This window comes from Microtus ochrogaster, linkage group LG5 (genome assembly GCF_000317375.1).
Source record: "Microtus ochrogaster isolate Prairie Vole_2 linkage group LG5, MicOch1.0, whole genome shotgun sequence".
In the NCBI taxonomy this organism is placed as follows: domain Eukaryota; kingdom Metazoa; phylum Chordata; class Mammalia; order Rodentia; family Cricetidae; genus Microtus; species Microtus ochrogaster.
Window position 1 is genome coordinate 9,474,810 of NC_022031.1, and position 24,387 is coordinate 9,499,196.

General features: G+C 38.3%; 1 long non-coding RNA gene across 3 annotated transcripts in view; it reads left to right on the forward strand.

The window, feature by feature from the left end:
• Positions 1-15,673, forward strand: part of LOC113457744 — a 69,479-nt gene extending 53,806 nt beyond the window's left edge. For 2 of the 3 annotated variants that reach the window (XR_003378245.1, XR_003378247.1), the window contains one exon: positions 9,542-11,497. This is a non-coding gene — a long non-coding RNA (uncharacterized LOC113457744). Of the gene's footprint in view, positions 1-9,541; positions 11,498-15,366 lie in introns of those variants that run through there. The other variant, XR_003378246.1, reaches the window with a different exon arrangement.
• The last annotated feature ends 8,714 nt before the right edge of the window (positions 15,674-24,387 follow it).

Consider the following 24,387-nt stretch of genomic DNA (forward strand, 5'->3'; position numbering starts at 1 on the left):
CTCGAAGTAAGGCCACTCACAAGCTATGCCCTAAGCACCGTGCCCTCGAAGTAAGGCCACTCACAAGCTATGCCCTAAGCACCGTGCCCTCGAAGAGGAAGCAGATGAACCTGCAGAACCATGCATGGACAAAGCGGAGTGTTCTGAGAGCCCAGAACTTTGTTTAACCAACTTTCCAGAATGTAGAACTCTTGCTCAGCTGAACATAAATTGTAGCTAAGACTGATCTTTTTATGGTATGTATTCATCATCTTCTTTTGCTGTTACAAGACTCTGTTTCTAAATCATAATGGAATCTTGAGTTAGGGTGGGGCTGGGGTAAAGTTACAAGCCATTTCAGAGTTCTAATTGATAGAATCTGAGATCATACACTTAGGTATTGAACTTCAGCATTCTTAAAGCAGTTTCATTCAAGATTCCATTACATAGCATTCACTTTGAAGCTTGCAACATTTCAGTTTTGAGCTGAAACCTGCTTTCCTGATTTTCAGGATTTCACCTGAAAGCTGTACATGTCCGAGGGGGGGGGGGTGTCAGACCATCCAGATTCTGCTTCCCGTGATGGCTCATGACAGATCTCAAAACATATTTCCTGTCAAGGGAAACAGCATCCATACACGTGGCTTTTTATTAGTAACTCCGGGAGTCTGGGTTCTGCCAATAGCTAACAAAGTCACACATTTCAAATGTGCTTTTGTGTGTGTGTGTGTGTGTGTGTGTGTGTGTGTGTGTTTGCAGTTTGTTTATGTGTATGGAAGCTAGAGGTTGACATGGGATATCATCTCCATATCTTCCCAGCGTATAGCTTTGAGACAAAGTCTCACTGAACTTAGAAGTCATCAGCTTGTCTGTATGGCAGACTAGTAAGCCTCAAAGATCTTCCTGTCTCTGCTGCCTCAGATGTGGGATTATAACCAAGTGCCACCACACCAACAACTCAGGTCCCTGGGCTTCTGAGACAAGCACTCTACTGATCAGGCCAGCTTAGACTTTAATCTTGAAGCCTTGTGAATCTTGAGGTGATTTATAGTATATGGCTCTTTCCCCCTATAAAAGGCAAAATAGTGTACATGTTCAGTTTAAAAAATTTTCACCATATTTATCTGCAAAAACATTGCAAGTGTACTTCGTGACTCCCTGAGGAGAAAATGAATTGAAAAGCATGTGGCTCAATCGTCTAAGGTCTCACAGCTCATATTGCGTGTCGGTGTTTAGCATGTCTTCCACAGTCACGACTAACCCTATATGTACTCTGCTTGGGGCATGCGCTCTCTCCAGAGTCCTAGCTCTACTGTGGGTTTCCATCTGAAACTCCTCTCCCAAGTTAAAATCTGTGACTCACTTGTATTGTTTGTTTACCTCTACATCAGCCTACTTCGTTTTAGGAATATTTAGATTTTCTTCCCTATGTTTCAGATTGCACAGAAGCTGTCTCTTTAGGTGTGTGCCATTTTCCTTATGATGTATCACTTTCCTTAAAATATTTCCCTCACCTCTGTACAGAGGAGATCAAAGCTCCCCAGTTTGAATAGGCGATCTGATTTTCAAGAAGACTCAAACATATTATAGCAGCAGCATATTGGATTTTCAAATTAAGAAATCTAATTTCCACTACAAAGCCTCTGTTAATAATCTTTTGTTTCAACTGTTTCTATTCAATCTTTTGATTTCATAATTCGGTACCTGCTTAAAAGTTGAGTTTTCCCCATGACCCTAGCAAACATCCACTAGCAGCTCCTGATCCTGCTGAGCATCCCAAGTGTGTTATGGGAGTAGAAACTGGTACCCTGGCATAAAGAACAGACTTTGCTGCCGTCTGGAAGGCAGAGGTTGCTTTATTCAGTGCTATGTGATGATTCAGTTCACCCCAATTTGCCCTTTGGGAACTGCTGTGAAAACTTCTTTTGTACAGTAAATCATGACAGCATTTGGCCTTCATTTGGGGGTAAGTACATGGTTTATATATTAAAGCCATTTCTTTTTCCCTCTAGAAATACCATGTGGCATCAATTTGTTTGTAAGCACAAATCAAACGGCAGTTTGGGATCCTGCCGATGATCCAGAATATTTTATATTAAGTTTTCAAAGGTTATCAGAGCAATGAAAATCTAACTTTGAAAAAATTATGAGATGACCTGAGTCCCCAGGGACACATCCATTTACCCGCAGAGACCCTCACAGGCTGGTTGGAGGAAATCTGTTCTGAGATACTGTAAGAGGCGAGGACATTGATGGCGCAGGTCAAGAACGATGATGCCACTGAGAATACATAACTTTTCATGTGGGTATTGGCAGAGCTGAACTTTGTTGGTTTTACCTTGCTGGCTGAGATTTTTATTAATGGTCCTCATGCATAGACTTGTAAGCAGTTGCAGCTCCACAGCTTTACCTTTTAAACTGGGCCATAAATGAACACTAAAGCAATACTTCAAGTACTTGCTCTTTGCTCTACCTCTAGACTCCCAAGGAGCATCTAGGCTCTGCACTGTTGGTTTCTAAATTTATCCGACCAGCCACACTTGTGGCTCCTGTGGTTGGCCTGTGGCCTGGAGCTCAGATTGCCCAGTAGTTCTTTTTCCCAAAATAGGCTGAGGAAGTTTGTGACCGTGTTTGGTTTGTTCCAAAGGGGCTGCCATGTATTTAATGAGGTTGTGAACATATACTAAGATTTGTACATGGCTCATCAAATAAATTACATCTTCAACTCACTTTTCACTTCAGTGCGTGGTTTAGAGTGGGCTGTTTTACAAGCACATGTGTTTATCATATGACTTTGTTTGGGGACAAACATCATTTCTTACATTTGGGATCCAGTTTCTAAGTAGCGCATAGCCTTGCTTCATCTGTCTGTACTCAAAAACAAATGCTGAGTTTCGAAGTTTCTCTCGCACTTGCTGAGGTTTCTTGGAAGACCAAGGTGTCAGAGCTTATTCACTGAGAGCTTTGTTCACTCTGAGAAGCCATATACTCCATTATTGCTTGTGGGACAAGAGGGGGGTCAGTGGCCTTTTATCAGTTACAGGTCTTTACAAGATCAGCATGTTCCACTGGGCTGTGTTTAGGACAAGTAGCTAAAAAACCACGATCTCTTTCTGTAGCTCAATTTTTGTGACATTATTGAAGTCATTTCGTTCTTAGAACATTGACTTCTATTTTGGGACCAAAATTGCTGCCCCTCACACAGCAAAAAGGTGCATTGTGACTAATACTGACAAAGCCATAGAGTTTATTTTTTCTTTTCCAAATCTCTCCTAGTCTATAGAAGAAGAGAGAGTAATGTCTTTTTCTAAATGAACTTTGATGAGGAGCTTAGTGACTCACCCAGCACTTCCAGCTTGCCGTATAATGCAATACATGGTTTTATGAATAAGCTAGCGAGATAAAATATCTTCCATTTGATGAGTCACATCCAGGGCAATAAAGCAGGATAACCCAGGGATTATTTCCTGTGATTGTAAGAGATAAAATTGATTTTTCCATTTTCCTCTCATATTTCCCTCCTACTTCCTCGTTGCACTCTACAGTTGCTGATGGGAAAGGAGCTAGACATAGGATTTGTCATGAGATTTAAGACTCCACACACTAAATAGGGCCACTTTTGAGGACAAACGCAAGTGGAGCTGATAGTAGGCATGAACCTCAGATGTGGATCCTTTTCCTCAGAATTTGGCAACAAAAAGGGGAAATGTCTACAATGAACACTGCACAATCCACCTCAAATTAGAAACCTCAGCTGCAGCAAAAGCAGAAGTTTTGATACCCCTCAATTCAATCAAACAACACTGAGAGCAGTCTCTGGGATCGGATCAGTTAAACAACATGAGGGACCAATGCTGCGATCCTGTCTGGTCTCCTTGGTCTGAGTCAAGGATTGGGTTGGACATGCAGAGTCAAGGTCAAGGGATAAAGACTTGCTGGTGCTGCTTGTGCAGGGGTAGCATCTGGAAGCCAGTAGCACCCACATGATCCAGCAGCTCTTCTTGCTTTGGTTTTAAACATAAAATTTTTTATCATAGTTGAAAAATGCAAATAAAATTTTAAATTATTACTGAAACTAACTTCAGTAGATTATTATGTTATTAGAAGAATATGTTCATTTATGTTTAACTCACGTGCAGAAGTATGCAAATGTAATATTGTGATTTTATTTTTTAGGTTTTTTGTTGGACACATACACTTATAGATATGTTCTTGTTGTTTCAGTTTCTCCAAAAGTCTGATAACATTCCAAAATTTAGGAAGGAATTTTTACAAATCCATTTAATAAAATGTGAAAGGCAACTTTTGAATACATGAAAGGCTTGAGGTTTAACAGTTGTTGTACACATGTAGAAACAAACCATAATGATAGATGTGTGTATCTAATTAGTGAGAAGAGGAGGAGCATAGTTAAGATTGCTCTGATCCTTACAATACCGCTCAATTAAAAACCTGTAATAATGATGTGTGCGTTAGCTGAGGCTGCTTAAGGGAAAGATGCGCTTGTTTCCCACCTGTTAATGAACACTTGTGGCCATTTTCACCTTAATAGATGAAAGGTAGGTTGCTGCTACAGGATCTCCTTAATTTCATATCACATGTTCCATGTTTGCTCCTCCCTTAACGTGTCTTCCCTCTCATGGCCAGTCTAGCTCTTATGATTTTCTATGCACTTCATAAATATAGATTTTAAAGATATGATTTGAGTTATTTAAATAAATGATGATCTTCAGTTGACCTCAAAACAGAAGACCCTTGGCTGAGCTTCTGCCTTCTTTATTTTATTTCATTTATTTTAATTTATTTTTTATTGAGCTCTGCAGATGTTTAAAGAGACCCTGAACTTGGGTGTGGCCTGTGCCTTGTTTTCAGGCTCCATTTTGAAACTAAAGTTCTGTAGAGGGGATTATTATCACTATTGTTGACAGCAAAACATAAAAACAATAAAACCTTTCTTGCCAGGCATGGCATCTAAGCTGCAGCATTGCATGTGACCTGAGCATCGATGTGAACAAGATGCTTGGGTCTGCACTGGTGCTAAAACAACAGACAACAATGAAGTCAAGTCTTCAAGCTATAGCATGAAACGGCAGTTTTTCTTGGATGGGGATTGGTAGATTGGTGAAAACACTTGTGCCCTTAGGTACTATGATTCATAATATTCATCTACCTGTATATTCTGTGAGCAAGCAACTCTCAGAAAGAAATTCTGAGCAACAGTAAGCCCCTCAAAGACAAAAGCACAAAATCAAACACAGGAATTCAGAAACTGTGTTCTTTTTTGAACCTCATTATCAATTATAATGTAATTCTTGAGAAATGCCAGGGTGTTACCCTCACCTTCAGATTTTGGCGGTTGCTGAACACTCAGATTGCAATTTTACTTCTGTCTGAAATGGTGATTGGATTGACTGGTGTGATGAAACAGACAGGACAAACTGGAGGTAAAATCCCTTGCTCACCAGTGAGTGTTCTATCCATTTGAAGGTCAAATAAGTTCTTATCTATCTATCTATCTATCTATCTATCTATCTATCTATCTATCTATCTATCTATCATCTATCTATCATCTATCTATTTTCTATCATCTGTTTTTGTGAGACAGGGTCTTACTATATAGCTCTGATTGGCCTGGAACTTACCATATATACCAAGTTGATATTGAACTCACAAAGATCTTTCTCTGCCTCCTGAATACAGGGACTGAAGGCATCTGTTACCATACTCTTCTCTACTAGATACTTTAGTTGAAATTCACTGGTGGGGAGTCACATATCAGATATTCTATGTATCAGATATTTGCATAATGCTTCATAACAGTGGAAAAATTACAATTGTGAAGTAGGGACAAATAATTTTATGATTAGAGGTCACCACAACATAAGGAACAGTGTTAAAGGGTCTCAACATCAGGAAAGTTGAGAACCGCTGGCCCAGAGGGTAAGAACGATAATCATTAAGCCAGACAGCATGAGTTTGACCTCTGAGACCCACAGGATGAGATAACCTGCTCCACACACACATGCCATGACTTGTTCTCCTCTCAAATAGTAAATGCAACAAACTTCAAAAAATTCATAATAGCAAAATGTAGCCTATGTGCTACTTACAAGAAAATTGCTTGTTCAAGCCTGTGGTTTATCAATTGATTGCATCGCAAACAAACATAATCACCATTTTATTATAAAATAGTAGCAATAGATATAATAGCATTCTGAAGTGTGTTGTCACACCCGGCTTTGTCAATAGGTTTGGTGTTATTCTAGATATCCAAAACTACTGATTTGCAGGTATTTTAAATACAATTGAAGAGTATGCTGTTGTTGCTTTTTTTAGAATATCAACCCTTCAGGAGCCCATAAGAGACTTAAGCCGTTTTAGAGTTTCAAACCACTCAAATTCTTGGGTGATCAGACAATATTTTTATTCTTGTAGAAAATTCCACCCTGAATGGATGATGGTCATGTTAGACATGTCTGGAGGAGATACAATGGGGTTTTGTCAGGCTAGCATTTTTTTATTGCTCCAAATGCTGTCCTTAAACGGAGGGTGTGAATGGGAGGCTGAATTTCTGGAGTATGGAAATATTACTTGTGCGTAAAGATTTTTTCTCTCTTAACATCTAACCAAATATTCACAGAGATTGCAAAAATTGTTTGAGGTCCCATGTTTTGGGAAGTCCACACAGATGTGTCTGAGAAGCAATTGAGAAGGAAGGGCTCCATCTATCAAGACTCAGTATGTGAGCTAGACTGGCAAATAAAGGCCTACATTCCATAACCTCACCAGCCTTGGAGGGTGTTCTCTGAAAAAACATTGTTTTCATAATATATGCCCTCTCCTATGGGAGATGGGGCTCAGAAAGTTAGTCACTTTGCTTAACGATCTTGCATGTCACTAATGTCCCAAGGCATTAAAACTAAGCAATCAGAAAACCATTAGAGGGCCTTGTTGAGAAAACTGTTAATGGAAAGACTGTGGATGTGGCAGTATGATCAAATGGGCACAAAGAAAGCTGTATCGTTGCTATTGAAGAATTCTAATAGACATTAGCCTGTCTATTAGACAATGCTGCTTAAATTTTCCTTCCATTTTCCAAACTTATTTTTACCACATACCTTTTTTTTAACAAAGATGAATCAGAAAAGAAACCTAACACATTAGAACATTCTAATACAAATACCATATATTAAGTATCATACATTAGGAAGTAACTGAAGGATACAGAGAAAAAAGAAAAATCAGATCTCTTCAATTTCTTTGCATGTATTATTTACTGTCAAGGGCGGTAGGTATTTCATATAATAGCAGCAGCTTGTATGAAGTATTGGTTTCTCACCATGGGACAGGTACAGTGGAAGCATTCCTCAGTCTTTAAAGGATTCAGAACTCACTTTCTCCATATGAAGTGTATGTTAGTGTCATTCCCACATTGTACATGAGAAAGGGAGTCTTCAAGAATTTAAATAACCATAGTCTGCATATAGACAACTTAATTTTAATTCACCAGGAAAAAACCGTATTTACCACTAACCAGAAAACAGATATTAAAGTCAATACTGTCATTTTAAAAAAGCTGAAAAGAAAGGTTCTTCTTTCCATTGATGGAAAGGTTGTCACAAAAGACAGTAGTAGTGATCATGTAGGTAATACCACAAATTTTGCATGACTTGCTAGAAGCTGTACTATAGGGAAATTTTTAGGTCTCAGATGCATATCTGGGAGGGCTGTTATCAGTCAGTCTGTACAAAAGCAAAACTAAATGAGATTTGTTACTGTCTGAAATAACTGGACTGTATTCAAGGTATACATTACCTTAACATGTCAAAGTTATTGGATACCTTTTTCAAATGCTGGTTTCTAATATGGAGATGATGGAGATCTGTTCTATTGGATTAGATGTTGCTTTGAGAAATGATGGTTTTCTCTGTTCATTCACATCCGTTTTGAACAGTATGGAACTTTTCTCTCATCATGATTATGATGGGAAATCATTCTGTGATTGTTGAACACTGTGAAAGCACAGGGAGTGATTTCAGTTACAGATTCATCTCTGGTGACTATATTGTAACTACTCAAGTAAATGATAATATGGGTTAGGTTGCATAATGTTTTTATTTTATAGTGTATATTATTTGAATATACATATGCATGATAAACTTGCTCAGGTTTTCAACATTATATTCAGGATAGAAAAGTAATATTCTGAGACAACACAAAATACAGCTAAGCTAGAAATATAACTCTTAGGAAAATGCACAAATAAGTTTAAGCACACATACTATAAATAAAATCTGATTTTATATTTCTTTGCTTCATTTAATTTTTCCTCATTAATTTTACTCTAACATAACTAAAGCAAGGTAGAAATAAATTATGTTTAAGATAAAATTAATTTCTGGCAATGGTTTAACACAAATATTTGATTTTTAAACAGAATTATAACTTCTAGATTTCCTTTTTAAGAACTTACATGCTAGAAAGCAAGTATAACTGCAATTGTGCCATTTATAAATCAAATATAGTTCAAATAGAAGGTTTTTGGGGATAGGAAAAATATTTTCCAAAATTTGAATATAACATTATTCAAAATTTTCAAAGTTTAAATATAACATTGCATTATCTTTTAAAGACAATATTATCTGATGTCAAAATTTTTACTTACACTTTCTGGAGATTTCTTATTGAAATTATTTTCTTATTAAAGTAGAATCTAAACAACAGATTCTAGGGATGGGCTGTGGAGAAGCAGATTGACAACAGGAGGGAATACACGGGTGAGTATTTGGAGAACATTGAATATAAGCTGAAAAATAGCTGTTTTCATCTGGGTAACCCTTCACCTACCTTGTAACCTACAAGATGGAGTGTATACCAAAAAGTTATTAAAAAATATGTCAGCATGAAAATATTAGAAAATGCAATTGTTTTTTGAATTTGCAACAAACTCAACAAATCTTGAATAAAATGAAGAAATCCAATTGCTGATTTTACTTCTTTTATTAATTTGCTGTAAAAAAAAAAAGCCACAGAGTATCCAACGAAATCAGGTAATATCCAGAGCAATGCTCAGTGCATTGTGGCTTGCACATTTTCGGCAAGGGGTACGCACTTCAGCAGGCTAGGGGAAGACCACCGGCATGGAATACCTGTTATGATAGCTATTCTGTTGGTGAAGACATAGGAGACTGTTTGGTTAATAAATTCAAGAACATTCTGTGTAGTGTTCTAAGCAAACAAAGGAACAATGTGCTAAATTTGTTTGGAAGTCTTTTACAATAAGCAGGACTATGTCTTCTTAATAATTATCACCATAAATCACTTAACTAGTTTGTATGTCTGTATTTTTGAATCATAGTTGCTATAAGAAACCCATGTTCCTCTCACACTCGGCAGTTATCCAAGACTGGCTTTGAACTTGTGATCCTTCCTGCCTTTCTTCCTCAGTGCTAGCTCTGACTGCCTGTAATGTGGGGCCAAGAATAATGTTTTAAGGCGGGAGGCGTTTTGCATTACCAAAGCACTAAATATATTCTTAATTTCTCTTCATTTTTGAAAACAGACTCCATTTCTAAGAAGACTTAGTTTCTTAACGGAGAGCTACATAATACGACCAAATTTGGAACAAGGAGCCACGTTCCGCAGCCGCCACTCCACTTTTCATTTCCTGGACAAAATACAACAGTGGAAAATTCTGCAGTCTCTCTTCAACAAGGGGTTGGTGTGATACAATGCAAGTCCTGCCTTGGCTATAAATGAAGATTAATAAAGAATGACGTTGGGATACTGTATTCAGATATGTTATATCTGAAACTCCAGTTTCTTCAACTGTGGGTGGCAGCCTTATTTGGGTTTCATAACTCAAAGCAGGAGTCACAAAAATGTTCTCAGAAGTAAATGTTTCTAAATGCACAATGACAAGAAAATTAATTTAAAATGAAACATAAAAAACTTAGCTTTCTGGCCATGCTCACCCACACGGCATTTTGTAAATTTATTGCATCCTTAACTCTGAACAAACAATGTGTACTTTACACTGTGCCAGCTGTGACAGCACCTATAACTATGACCACTGAGCGCCACAGCTCGGCTCGCTGGCTCACTGCACTGTTCCAATGTATGTACAATGTTTTCTGCTCTATCAGAAATATGGTGGTTTAATTATGGAAAACAAAGAACATTCATGTTTTTTCTGTCATCATTCCTTAGCCTGTATCAATTAATATAGCTTGTGTTATTTTTTATGTTGGCATGTTTGATCTGAGATAGTGCTCTTTGACTTGAGTTTCACAAGAAACTGGAAGAGAATTTCATTCTTGGATAAGGACAGCCTTTCCAATAATTCCTGAGGTACGCACGAACATGCTTCTGCCATTTCATGTTTAATCTGACTGGTGTTAGAGAACATTGATGATTGCTGAGCAACTCTGGAAAAACAATCTGCATACTACATACAGTAAGGGTAACTTTATGCAGAAATAAATAAGTGCACCATCTTATTAATGTATATTTTGTTTTCATTTCAAATAAATCATCAACTCACATAAATGGATAATAACTCTTTTATAGAATTCTTGATGATTTGTTTGTAAATGCTTTCTGTGTGTGCCAATTTTATATACCTATATAAGCAACATTGTGTAAAAGTTTGTTGGGTGAATAGGGATCACTAGTACAAAGTTTAAGCAGCCCTGCACTAGATCAAGGTGACACATTCCACTCTCTGTGTAGAGATTTCTTTTATAAGCGTGTGTCATAGAGGTCCTCTCAAGTGTCATTATTGGTTGTGCTTGCTTTTATGTCTTGTTTTATTTTGGGAGGCCTGTGTTTCCTCAGTGATGGGGCAGTTTTCTGAGGTTCTTAAGAGTATAATGGAATTGGAGCCTTGCAAAGGTCCCCATTGTCACTAGATTGTCTTACTGTTTAATGATTCTTCCTTCTTCCACTTCATGCTTTCTAGTGCCCACATTCTGGTTCTTTAATGTACTATGCAAATACAAGCATTAAATGCAATTTCCATTCTTCCTTGAGACCACGAGCATTAGGTTGAATAACCCCGAGAATTTGTTTACAATCATGTCTGGCCTAATGACCTATGCAGCCCCAGTGACCATCCTTCACTTACTTATTTCAGCACTGATTTTTCTTATGCCTTTTTATCATGACATTTAAAAAGCTCTCACAGTTTATAGAGGAGGAATGTGGCACAGTCACAGAGATACTTTGATTCCCAGTTCATTATACTGTCCAAAAGAACCTGTGTTTTCAGTAAGCAAAAAGCAACATCGACTTTTACTGAAATTTTTGGTGTCATGGAAATACTGCAGTGAAACCGTCTTCATGGAAATCCAGTGTTAAATATCTATGCATGTTAAATAAAGTTTAGCAATGTTCTGTACCAAGAATATAATTTTGCCCAAACAACTTCTCTATAAAAATCTAAGTGAAGAAATCATAAAAGAAACATAATGTCAAGATTTCACCTTAAAACTTGGAATAATGTGTTAGATTTGAAAAAAATGCATATTTTCTACAGTTTTGAAAATAAAACTTGTTTGTAACAAAGATCAAATTCATTTACTCATGTATTCAATGTCACTCAGCCAAATGCCATTTGATGTCTTCTAAAGTCTGTTTCCTCTTCACTGAAGTAGTGGCAGATAATTCCCCTCCCCATAAGAAGCTGTTTGCCCAACTTTCCTCCATCACTCTTCAGCACATCTCCATTTTTTCTCTCTGTGTGTGTGCGCTCTCTCTGTCTCTCTCTGTCTCTCTCTCTCTGTTTGTGTGTGTGTGTGGGGGGAAGAAAGATCTTTTATACTTTTAATTTAGTTTTATGAAAACTTTCCAGAAATTGTATTTTAAAAATTCTCCTGCACAATTAACTTTGTCTCCACCAACTATAAGAAACTGCAGAGTGAAGTCTCTGCAAACACTGAAAGTGCACTACTTACTAAATTTGACTCTATACACATTAGGAATATGTGGAAAACATTATCAGAGAATTTATTATATCTCCTCTGTAATATCACAAACCAGTCTTTATATAGTCTCATTTTTAAAGTCTCATCTGAAGAAGATTATATAATACCTTAAAAGACATTCTTATTTGAATTATTAGTGCTTCAAATTTATTTCTGAAGTCTCCCCCCCATTCTCTTTTATTCAACTGCAGATTTTGGACTAAGAGCGGCAGAGCTGCGTCCCGAGCACCCTGCCGCCCACATGGCTAGCTTAGCTTATGCCCCGAAATAATTACACGGAAACTGTATTCTTTTAATCACTGCCTGACCCATTAGTTCCAGCCTCTTATTGGCTAGCTCTTACATATTGATCTAACCCATTTCTATTATTCTGTGTAGTCCACAAGCTGGCTTACCAGGAATGATCTTAACCTGCGTCTGTCTGGAGTGCGGGAACCATGGCGACTCTCTGACTCAGCTTCTTTTTCCCAGCATCCTGTTCTGTTTTCTCCGCCTACCTAAGGGTTGGCCTATGAAATGGGCCTAGGCAGTTTCTTTATTAATAAGAAATCATTCCCACATCAGCCTTAAAAATTATGTTTTCCTATCTGTCCTTTCCTTCCTTCTTGTGCTGACGCTAATGTATTTTTCACAAACCAGCCCGAGTTCCCTTTTGAACATGGAATCAGAATACAACACTACCCATATGTCTCATATGAGTATACTATATATGCTACATACATATACTACAACTCATTGTAGTTGATCTCAAGATTTCATCTTTCGTAAGTGTATAATCTACTATCTAAATTGAACAGACAACCAAGAGTTCCTTTAACGCTTCCTTTTTGAAAAAATGATTTAGAGGTTCTCCCTGAAATATTACATCTTTATATTGTGGGGAAAGGTATGAAAAGACTACCGTGTCTTAAGATTTTTGCCCATTTCTCCATATATGATAGATGTGAAAACACTCAGCAAAACTGCTATGTCCAGAGTAGAGCTCTTGATTTGCCCCTTTTAATCTAACCCCCAAATTGAAAGCTGCACACTGTATTTTAACCGTCCCCTTTTCTCAGCCGAATCACACATTTAATCTCGTAAAAACCCTGGAGTTTGTAGCTCTGAAATGTGCTCTGAATCCACACATATATTTTTATCCCTGCTAACAGCACTTTTATGCGGGGCAGTGCTACTCCTTGACTGGTTTTCCTAACCTTTTCCTATCTGTCCTTTCCTTCCTTCTCACTCTGCCTCTAACGTACTTTTCATAAACCAGCCCGAGTTCTCTTTTGAACATGGAATCAGAATACATCACTACCCATGTGAACTCTTGCAGGAATATCTGATTCCACGCAAAATAAAATCTCAACCACATGGTTTATGAACCCTTGCTATCATTGCAACCTTATGTCCTACCCATTCCACATTCTCCATGATCACCTTGGACCCCACTAGCACTGGATAGCATTACAACACAGACATATGGGTTTTTCCCTTTTCTGTGAAGAATGAGCATGTTGTCATGAAGATCTCTTAACTTTTCCTCCATTGTGTCTAATTCTTTATAGTCCTCACAGAGTTGGCTTTCACAATTTTGAGTCACAGCTTGAATTACAATTATTCTGGGTCTTTCCCAAAATACTATATCAAAAGGTGACCTTTCTTTGAGTATATAACACATTCTTAATAATGCCCATTCAAATATGCAACTATCTTTTCCAATTTGACAATTTCTTGTTCATTATTATGCTTCTAGCCGAGTATCTTTGAATGTAGTAGCTGGCCATTTCTCTAAGGAGTACTGCTAACTTGTAGTGGGAAGCTTAGATCTGAGTGCTATATATGCCCATGTTATAGGGAGCTACTGCTCCTTGGGCAGAACCTCGATCTAACCACATACATCTATTAATATGTCACACATTTAATCTTCTCTTGTTGTTATTTAAAAAGGTGACCGATAAACTTGACATAGTGTCTTTTACCTGTTTTTCTGAACCTGGGATGGGGGGAAAGGAGGATTAGGAGCTCAAGAGCATCCTAAACTACAGGAGATCCAATCTCCAAACAGAACAAACAAAACAACACAACAAAGCCAATGGCTCATATTCTTTCAAAAGCATATCACAAAGAGTGAAGAATATTCCACATTAAAGGAAGCAAAGAAAATTTATGTCTAAAGACAATGAGTTATCCAGGCAAAGATTTTCTGTGGGGAAAAAGATAGAATTTTTATCTATAGTTGTATTTGATACATATTTTCAATCTAGGCAGAGCTGACACATGCTGACTGTGGAGTGTGCTTTAGGTAAGAACATTGTATAGATGTCAGTGTCTCCACTTTGGTTGTTGTGTTGAGGTTTCTCTTGAGACTTTCCTTCTCAGGAACATATGTCTTAGGAATGAAATGTCAATTGTATCTACCACCAGTACACCCCTCTCACACATTAACCAACCCTTCCTCATTACTGAAGGAAAGAGAATAAACCATTATCAAATGGAACAATCTACAAATAACTGAGTACCATTAAAAGGATATGGCTGCTATTTGTCATCCAGCCTTTTCATTAGGTTTACACACAAAGTATAAAATTTAACACAAAGCCTTTACAATCTGCATCTTTCTCTCCATGGTAGTCCCTTGCACAACAAATGTAAAAACAGCATTTTTTTTTTAAGTAAAAAGAAAGTAATTCCAAGAAATAGCATGTTCTCTATCTCTATTACCCTAATGCAGAAGCTGAGGCTGGTTTTGCCAGGTTGGTAGTTGTGAGAAACAGCCTTGTGTCCAGTGTGTAGAGGTACATGTTTTGCAAGGAACAGATGGCATCAATGTTCCTATTTCTTCCATAAATTTTCTAACTATGTTATCTGATCATTTTTAGTTCAGTAGGTGCAAAGCTGCACAGTAGAAGATTATTGCTAAGGAATTTTTTCCTTCTTAAATCACTTATACTTGTCTCAAGCTGTTTCAAGATGATTCTAGCCAAGTGACTTAGCAAATTCTTAAGCTACCATCTTTCCTTCTCAAATCTTTCCTATCTTGTCTCCAATTACTTCATCCATATAAACTAAAAGCTAAAATTTCTATGGACTATCTGTATCAACGGATCAGGGTGTGGAATGATAAACCTCTTAACAAAAAATTAATTCCAATTCTTTCCCCAGATTAAGGTATCTTAGCAACCTGTGAAGTGTGCTATCTGCTGATTTGTGCTTTGTTGACCCTTGAACTGACCTTATACCTGAATGTTTTTCTATTGATGGTTTTGTTGGTCTGGGTTATATTAAATGAGATGGGCAAACATACAGTGGTGTGATGATACATATTTAGGTGTGGTTGGCCTTTAGCAGCAAAATTGACTGATTATAAACTTATAGAGTGAATTTTTTATTCCTGTGCTTTGTCTCCTGGGAATTCCAGGGCTTGCTCGGCTCCATGGGGCTTGGACCTGAACACTACGAATACGCCTTTAGCTAGATGAGGTTGGAGATGAAAGAAGAGTCAAAGTTGGGGGGCCTGATGAGTGACACGTAAGCTCTGGTCTCCTCTTCATGGCCACTGCTCCTGTTGCTTCAGACGGATGACTAAACTGACAACGGCATCAGGCAGGTTAAAGTATTTGGGTTTGGCTTCTGGAAGCACTAACTAAAAAAATAAAGATAAAACTCAAAGCACCACTGTCCATCCAATTGAGGAATAAAATTTTACCACCTGAAACACTTTCTTCTCTTTGGTTTTGTGTGATGGGTCACTCTGTCCCCGTTTCCTTGCTCGAATTGTCCTCATCTTGCTGCCTGAATAGGCTGCTGCTGATTCAGTTTTTTTTTATTGATTTTTATTGAGCTCTACATTTTTTCTCTGCTCCCCTCCCTGCCTCTCCCCTCCCCCTTCAAACATCCCCTGAGGTCCCCATGCTCACAGTTTACTCAGGAGATCTTTTCTTTTTCTGCTCTTAAAACTATGCCTTTTCATTGATTTGCTGGGACCAAATGTCTTCTCATGGCTAGAAGTATCATCTATTTTTGCTATGGTTATTTATGATTGTCATTGCTGTGGGCACACTAATATGCTATAGCTTGACTATGGAGGTTCAAGGACAGCTCCAGGGCATCAGTTCTCCCCTTTCCCTGAGTCCTAAAGATCAAACTCAGGTCTTTAAGTATTTACAGCCAGTGATTTTACTCACTGCCAATCTGAGTGGTGCGCACCTATCTTTCTGGCATTTATTTTTTCTTTTTATTTATATCACTGCACACTAGAATTCACAACTCTATGTAGAGACACTGCAGTTTTCAGACCAAGACATTTAACAGTCATTCAAACCTTCAACCATTCCAAAGTTTAACCCCTAGGGTCTGTGACTTCATCCAGAGACATCAGCTTCAGTAAAGGGCTACTCTAGCCTTTCCATTACTCATTATGAAATCATTCTGAACTGTTCTTTCTCTTACGTACAGTTGTTACAAACCATTGGTTGGAAGAGATCACATGCCTTCCATGACCTAAAATATTATCTATTTTTGAAATAATATTTTCAAAATATGCAAAACACCTTTCGATTTTCATTATCATCATCATTATCACTCAAGTCCAAATACATGCTATCACATCAGAATTATGGTTATATTCTCCCTTATCCATATAAAAACACATGTTCCAAGCTCAGGAGAAAAAAATCAAAGCTACAAATAGTACCAGAATTTATAATTTAATGTTTTTTTGTCATTTCATTGACAGCAAACATTTTTATAATTGTAAATAAAGGCAAATTCAGAATGTGTTTTTTTTTTCCTTTCCTTACTCAGATCAGACTTCTCTTGTTTTCACATAAAGGAAGGACTTCACAACTTTTCTTCTGAAGGGTAAAAAATGCGACATCACTGTTCAGGCTTTGGTGCCATTATGAAGAATCTGACAACAGTGCTGCAATATGATTCCAGCTGATGTGACGTCTGAGAGGGTGACTACGTGACTAACTTATGGACAAGGGTCATCTTTGGTCTGTATATACTTGACCAAAAGGAGTCAATATAGTTCATTATGGTGCCCAGAATTTAAATCATGAACTCTTTATTCCTAAAATTTCCACTTGATGTATTTGAGATTGTGGTTACATGTAGGTACCAAAACCAAAGAACTCAAAGCTGCTGGTAAAAGGGATTATTCTGTGGCAATAGGTATGCATTTATTGCTTCATGCCACTCTGGTTCTTCAATTTCTGAATGCAAGTCCAGGCATAGTTTTTATATTTTATTGTTTGAGAATTTCATACATGTTCAAAATATTTTGATCAAATCCAGGAACTCCGTTCTCTCCTGTCAAATTCCTAGTTTGTCACAGATCTTGTCTTTCCCTTCCAACTTCATCTGCTTCTAAAAATAAACAACTAATTGTGTTTCCTTAGTGTTGCCTGTATGTGCACGGGTGTAAAGACCACCTATGGGAGTGTGGGTAGTCTCTGAAGGCCTGTATCCCTGAAGAAATCAAACTCTTCCTCTCCTAGTAGGCACCAATTGCCAATAGTTACTCAGTTAACGAGGGGCTTTGTGAGCCTCACTAAAGATCTTTCCTGGTTTGAGATTGTGCAGGTCTTGTGGATACAATCACAACTGCTTTGAGTTCATGAGTGCAAAGGTGTTGTCAGGGTTTTCTGACCTGCCCGGTTCCCGCAGTCGTTAAGTCCCAAAGAAATCACACAGAGGTCTACATTAACTATGAACTGATTGGCCCATTAGCTCAGGCTTCTTATTAACTCTTATAACTTATATTAGCCCATTATTCTTGTCTATGTTAACCATATGGCTTGGTACCATTTTTGGTGAGGCAGTCATATCTTGCTTGCTCTGTGGCTGGATCAGGACTGCAGAATCAAACTTCCCTCTTCCCAGAATTCTCATGGCATTGTCTCTACTTCCTGCACAGTCACTATGCATATACTTCCTGCCTGGCTACTCGCCAATCAGCATTTATTTAAAATATAATAGACAAGGTAAAGACCATTGTCCCACAGCACTCCCCCTTTTTTAAAGCAAGAACTCTGAATATAATATCCTTTGTTTAACTTTTCTCCTGACCATTATCCATAACAACTTGTAAGCAACATTTTAAAGAAAGGAAAATATCCATAGGCCATTTTTTTTTTGAATGTGGGTGTAGTTTTCCAGGTTACCTGCTGCTGTTTGAGGGTGCTGATGATCTTATGGGGACCTAAAGAAAACTGAGAATTATGATCAAGTTATGACTGGAGTAAGTATCCTTTGAGGATTGATTATCTCAAGCAGCAGTCTTGAATCTTTTCTGGATGTAGAACTCTGACATCTGGGCCATCTCTTCCTACTGGAGATTTCTCAGGTGGTCTTCCTTGATCAAACCTGATTTTTCTTAACTCAGAATAAATCCATAGCCTCTCATTTTCTGTGGAAAACTAGAGCAAAACTTCTACTCCAAATTAATATATCTTTTGACTTCAATTTTGAAGTCAAGGCATTTTTAAAATACCTACCTTGGATTAATTCAGCAGCATCTTTTAAGTAAATATCCTTTAATAGCTGTTGCTCCTTCCTCAGCATTCAAACAATTCAAAAAGAGCATAATAACAAACAGTATCCATACTCTCTGTGTATTTTTCATCTTTATGTGGTTTTATTTTAATCTCTATTTCTTTTATTTTTAATGTTTGGCCTTTTGAGACAGGTTCTCTGTATATCTTTGGCTTTCCTGGAACTCCCTCTGTAGACCAGGCTGTCCTTGAACTCACAGAGATCCACCTGCCTAAGCCTCCCAAGTTCTGGGATTAAAGGTGTGTGCCACCACACCTTGAACTCACAGAGGTCTGACTGCCTCTGTCTCCCAAGTGTTGGGATTAAAGATGTGTACCACTACACCTGGCTACTCTGTTTCTTTCTTTTTTATTTTAAGTACTTTAACCTTCTTCTTTTCTCTCCCAAGTTTGCATATATTTTAACAAACTGTAAAGAGGTTTTCTGCATCTTTGAATCTTTCTTTACTGTATATCTCTCTTTTTTGGACCACATGAGTCTTTAATTTGCTAGACAATATGGCTAGGTTTAATGCCATGGCATTGATAGCAGGATTCCAGAAGGTGGTACTAGGTCCCCCACAGCTTTAGTTCCAGGCAGTTGGGAGCCACCCGATTCAGGGGATACACATGAAAGCTCTTCCAGTCCCTTCTGAAAGCATCAAACAATCGTAATTTCTGAGTCAATTCCCTAACCTTGGAAAAGCTTTCAAAAATAAATTGTAAAACAAAAACAAGAGTGACAAAAGAAATAAAGTAGGAAAAGTAGATGTTCAGTAAAATTCCAAATTTATGCTGGATAGACCAAACAAACAAACAAAACAAACAACAACAACAAAACCACTGAAAAGCCTAGAAGCAAAGTCCCCAAACCAGAAATTCCTGTGGCATATTTTCGGAAGAAATGATAGAAAATTAGTTAACTTGGAAGAAAAACCATCAGCATGGGTACTGAAAATATTTAGATTAAAAATAAGACTATTTAGAGCAATCTGATAGAAAATTCCTCAGAGAATCATGCGTGACCAAATATCAGCACTGACTCTGAAGCTCATATAATGAAAGTCATCTATTCTGCCACAAATAACAGACTGGGATGGAGAATTTATAAGCATTCTCAGTTTTTAAAAAAGAAGGTATTTCCTGAAGGGAAAAGGTAAAATTGCTCCATACCAAAGAAAGAATGTTGCTACAACAAGAGCCAGCCCACCTGGAAAACTTAACACTAGACTATAGCATGAACCATTAGCCATTTCCAGATGAATTGAAGTCCTTCGCAGAAAGTGAACTGGCTAAAACAATTCAGAGCTGAAATGGTTTGAAAACTGTACCTTGGTATTCCTCTGCTGGAGCTTTCACCCTGTCACCTCTGAGTCTGCTTTTACCTAGTGGGTAAGAATCTGCAGAGAGGAACTCTTTGGCACGTCCTCCCTGAGTATATGCGCAGTGGCACTTCCAGCCATTCATCTAGAGAATTTCCTTCATGTATAATATGCTTTGCTAAAAGTCATCCCTATTCCCTCACCTATGGCTTCTCTGTTGTCCCCCAATTACACTTCCCTCCTAACATTACAGGTTCTAGCATTTTAAGCCACTGAGTCTACACAATGTATGGATTTAGTAGCTGTACTGGAATTTGAGTAGTCTCTCAGAGAATATGTCGCAGAAGAAAACTATCCCTCTTTTGGCAGTTCTCAGTTGCCAATAACTCGTCAACTGTGTGGGACTTCAGAGCACCCCAGTCTCTCTTCTGGAATACTGTCTGTCTTAAACTTTTCCAAGTCTTTCACCTGTTGCCATAAATTCTGAGTTCAGATGTGCTCCTGTTAGAGTATCCTACTCGTATGAGCTGGGGTCATAGGACAGAGAGAAATTACGGCAGAAGCAACTGGAAGCTTCTCCTTACTGGCTAGCTTTCACACTGGGATGTGCTGTGTATACTATCAGATTAGGGAATTAATCACAAATCCTACTTAGCTGTTAACCCTGCAAGCTGCAATAATGGCATGCATGTCATTATACACCTACAGGTGCCACAGTGCGGCACATGTTAAAGGAGGAACAAACCAATGGCCGATTGTATTTAAGACCACCTCACAATATGCAGCTGTTGCTGGACCCTGTTATTGGGATCAAGAACTTGTGACTAGAGAGATCATAGGCACCATGGAGAATCTACTATTATTTTTCTGGCAAATAGATTAAACCAATCCCTAATAACTTATCACTATACCATAGATAACTGCATCTCTCAACCCTTATCAGAGAAGCTTCTTTCTCCAATAGGCAGAGATTGAGTCACAGACACTGACTAATCTATGTTCAGGGATTAAAATTTTCCAGAATTTTTAGTCCCAAATGGCTTATGTACAACATCCCATCCTCATACATCCCAGGGATTATTGTAAAAGAAGGAACAGAGAGAATGGAAGATGCAAAAGTGGTAAGTATATACCCCTTGATTTTGAAAGACAGGGTCTCTCGCTGTTCTGAACGTTGAATGAGTATGAATAGGGCACAATGACTGTGCATCAAGTCTTAGGAATCTGCCTGTCTCTGAGTCCCCTAAACTGAGGTTACATGTGTGCACCATGATAGCCAGCCTTTTATGTTTGTGCTAGACATTGAATTCAGCCCCTCATGCTTACATGGCAAGGTCTTTACCAACTGACGTATCATCCCAGATCCCTGATCTTTGAAATTTAGTTGTGTTACATTGGTCATATTTCCATTACTGTAGTGAAATACCTGGGGTAATCAGCTTGAAAATAGAAGAATTTTATTTTTCCTTACAGTTTCAATCCATGGTCTTTTGGTATATTGGATTTGGGTTTATAGTGTCATAGTACATACATCATGGTCAGAGTGAAAGACACCTACCACTTCATGGCACTCAAAGGGGCAGGGAGGTGGGAAGTGACAGTTGTCTTATTTTCTACAATGTACCCAAATGTTGTAAACTTTCTCCAACCCTTTCCTCCTCCGAAATATCTGACCACTTTCAATAATGCAATAGGCTGTCAATCAAGGTCTCAATAACTGAGGCTTTCTGAGACTATGATCCAGCTCAATGTACTTATATGATTGCCAGTGCTGTAAAGTTAACAGTCTAGAATCACAGGGGATACCACCCTCTACACATGCCCGTACTGAATTAACTTGACCGTGTTAAAAGTAGTGGGAAGACTTGCCAACTGTGGATCTTGGGAGCTACTCTGGTAACATTACCCAAAGTTCCCAACTTACCTTGTTTTCATTTCATTTTATTTCTGTTGCTGTGATAAAACACTCTGACAAGATGCAACTTAGATGAGCTAGGACTTTCTTGGCTTCTGATTAGGTTGTAGTACATTATAGCAGACGAATCAGACAGCAGGGATTTAAAATCTCTAGCCACATCAAGAGCAAAGGGAAGCACATTCAGGAATGCTTAGTACTCAATATGCTTCCTTTGCTCTTACAGGATCTCTGCCCTTTAACTCTCTGCCCTTTAACCCGAGGATGGCATATTCCTCTTTCAGCCTTGACATTTTCACATCAGTTAGCACAACTGAGACAATCCCCAACAGCCCACTAGCCAACCTGATCTAGGCTACATGTCACTGAGACTCTCTTCCCAGGTGATCCTGTGTGGTGTCAAGTTGACAATTCAAGTTAATCATCACATTAAGTTTAGTGGCAAGTCTTAGTTCAAATTTTTCCAATTTCTTATTAGTGTTTGACATGATTACGATTCATTAGGAGCCCATTGTATAACTTCTTTATTTCACCTGGCCCATAAATGGAAACAGAGCTTATATTATAAAAAGTCAAGCTGTTGTACTTTGCCATCTTTTAATTTCTATGCAGGGTCCCCCAAAATAGAGTTTTACTCACAAATGTTATCAAATTAAGATTATGCTCCTGTTTTTTTAAGAGGACAGTATTTCAGGACACTAGGTTTAGAATAAGATTGTTGGGGGTTTAAATTATTAACTATACATTGAGAAATTTTAAATTATCCAAAATTTTAAGGAAACAAGTTAAATTATTTATTTAAAGTCTATTATATTCTTTCTCTTTCCTTCTTCTCCCTCCATGTCCCTCATTGTCCTATTCCATCTCAAATCCATGGATTCTTTGTCTTCAATTATCATTGTTATACACACACACACACACACACACACACACACACACACACACACACACAAAATGTCCTAAGTCCATTTAGTGTTGTTTTATATATAAGCTTTAGAGCAGTCCACTTGGTACTGGATACCATTTAGGTGATTCAAAATCCCTGGGGAAGACTCTAATTAGACTTACAGCCCACTCAGCATGAGAAAAATTCTGATACTATAGACCTAGGCCTCTACCTGAGTCTAGAGAGGTCATAATGTTAGAAGAGATGGTAGGACTGCCACTTTCCTAATAGTTTTACTTTCTAAAGATACAGAAATTCCTTTTATTAAGTCTTCCCTCTTACAATGTATCATGTCCCCGCCTCCCTTCCCTTAATTTCCACCCGGCCCTTCCCCAGCTCAACACTCTTGCAGATCTTCTGCTCCTTCATTTCCCTTCAGAAAAAATAAGGCCTCCCTGTGATATCAATTGAATATAGCATAACAAGAATGAGTAAGGCTAGACACAAACCTCCATTTCAAGACTGGACAAGGCAACCCAGTAGGACAAGAATGTTTCCAAGAGCAGTCAAAAGAGTCAGAGACATCCCCACTTGCACTGTTCGGAGCTCCACAGAAACATCAAGTTAAACAAGCAGAGCATGTATGTAGAGGACCTACCTCTACATACCTAGACCTGTGTAGGTGCTAGGATTGCTGTTTCAGTCTTTGTGAGCCCCTGTGAGCCTTGCTTAATTGACTCTGTGGGCCATGGTCTTGTGTTTTTTTTCATACCTCTGTTTCCTACATTCCCTCCTCTGTCTTCCACAGGGTTCTCTCAACCCTACCTATGGGTCTTCTCTGCATTTGCTCCCATCAGCTGCCAGAGGAAACCTCTCTGATGACTACTGTTGGTCTAGTCACTGATCTATGAGTATAGCAGAATATATTAGGAATCATTTCATCAACTTTAATTTTTTTTATTAGAAATATTTGGTTCTACCTTATATCTTTGAGCCATTCACTTCCTGGCCATGTAGGCAGTGTCATGCATTCATTCCCTCTTGTGGTTTAAGCTACGAGTTAGATTAGTCATTGATTGGGTACTCCCACAAGCCTTGAGTAACCAATGCCCCTGCATATTTTGTAGACAGGGCAGTGTTGATTGAAGGTTTTGTGGTTGGGTTATTATCCCAGACCTACTACTGGGATCCTTGCCTGGTTGCAAAAGATTGCCTGTTTAGACTCCATAGCTTTCATTCCAAGGAGACCCCACCGGGGTCACCTTCAAGGTTCCAGGAAGTTTCCCCTGCACTAGTTTCCATGTTGACCTCTAAATGACCACTTATTCCAGTGGTTATACTCTCGTCTTCCATTCTTCCCCACCTCACCTGATCCATCCTGTTTCCATTTCCACAGGCCTCGAGCCCACTCTCAAAATCTATTCTATTTCCCCCTCCCAGGGAGACTATAATCTCCCTAGATCCCTCCTTGCTACTTAATCTCTCTGGATCTGTGGATTGTAGTGTGGCTATCCTTTACATAACTGCCAATACCCATTTATAAGTGAGTAGATATCATTTTGTCTGTCTGGATCTGGGTTCTCTCACTCAGGATTACTTTCTCTAGACCCATCCATTTTACTGCAAATTTCAAGATGTCATTGTTTTCTAAGAGTGGATTAATACTCCATTGTGTAAATAAATCACAATTTCTTTATCCATTCTTCAGTTGAGGGACAACTCGGTGGTTTCCAGTTTCTGGATATTATGAATAAGGCTTCTATGAACATACATGAGCAAG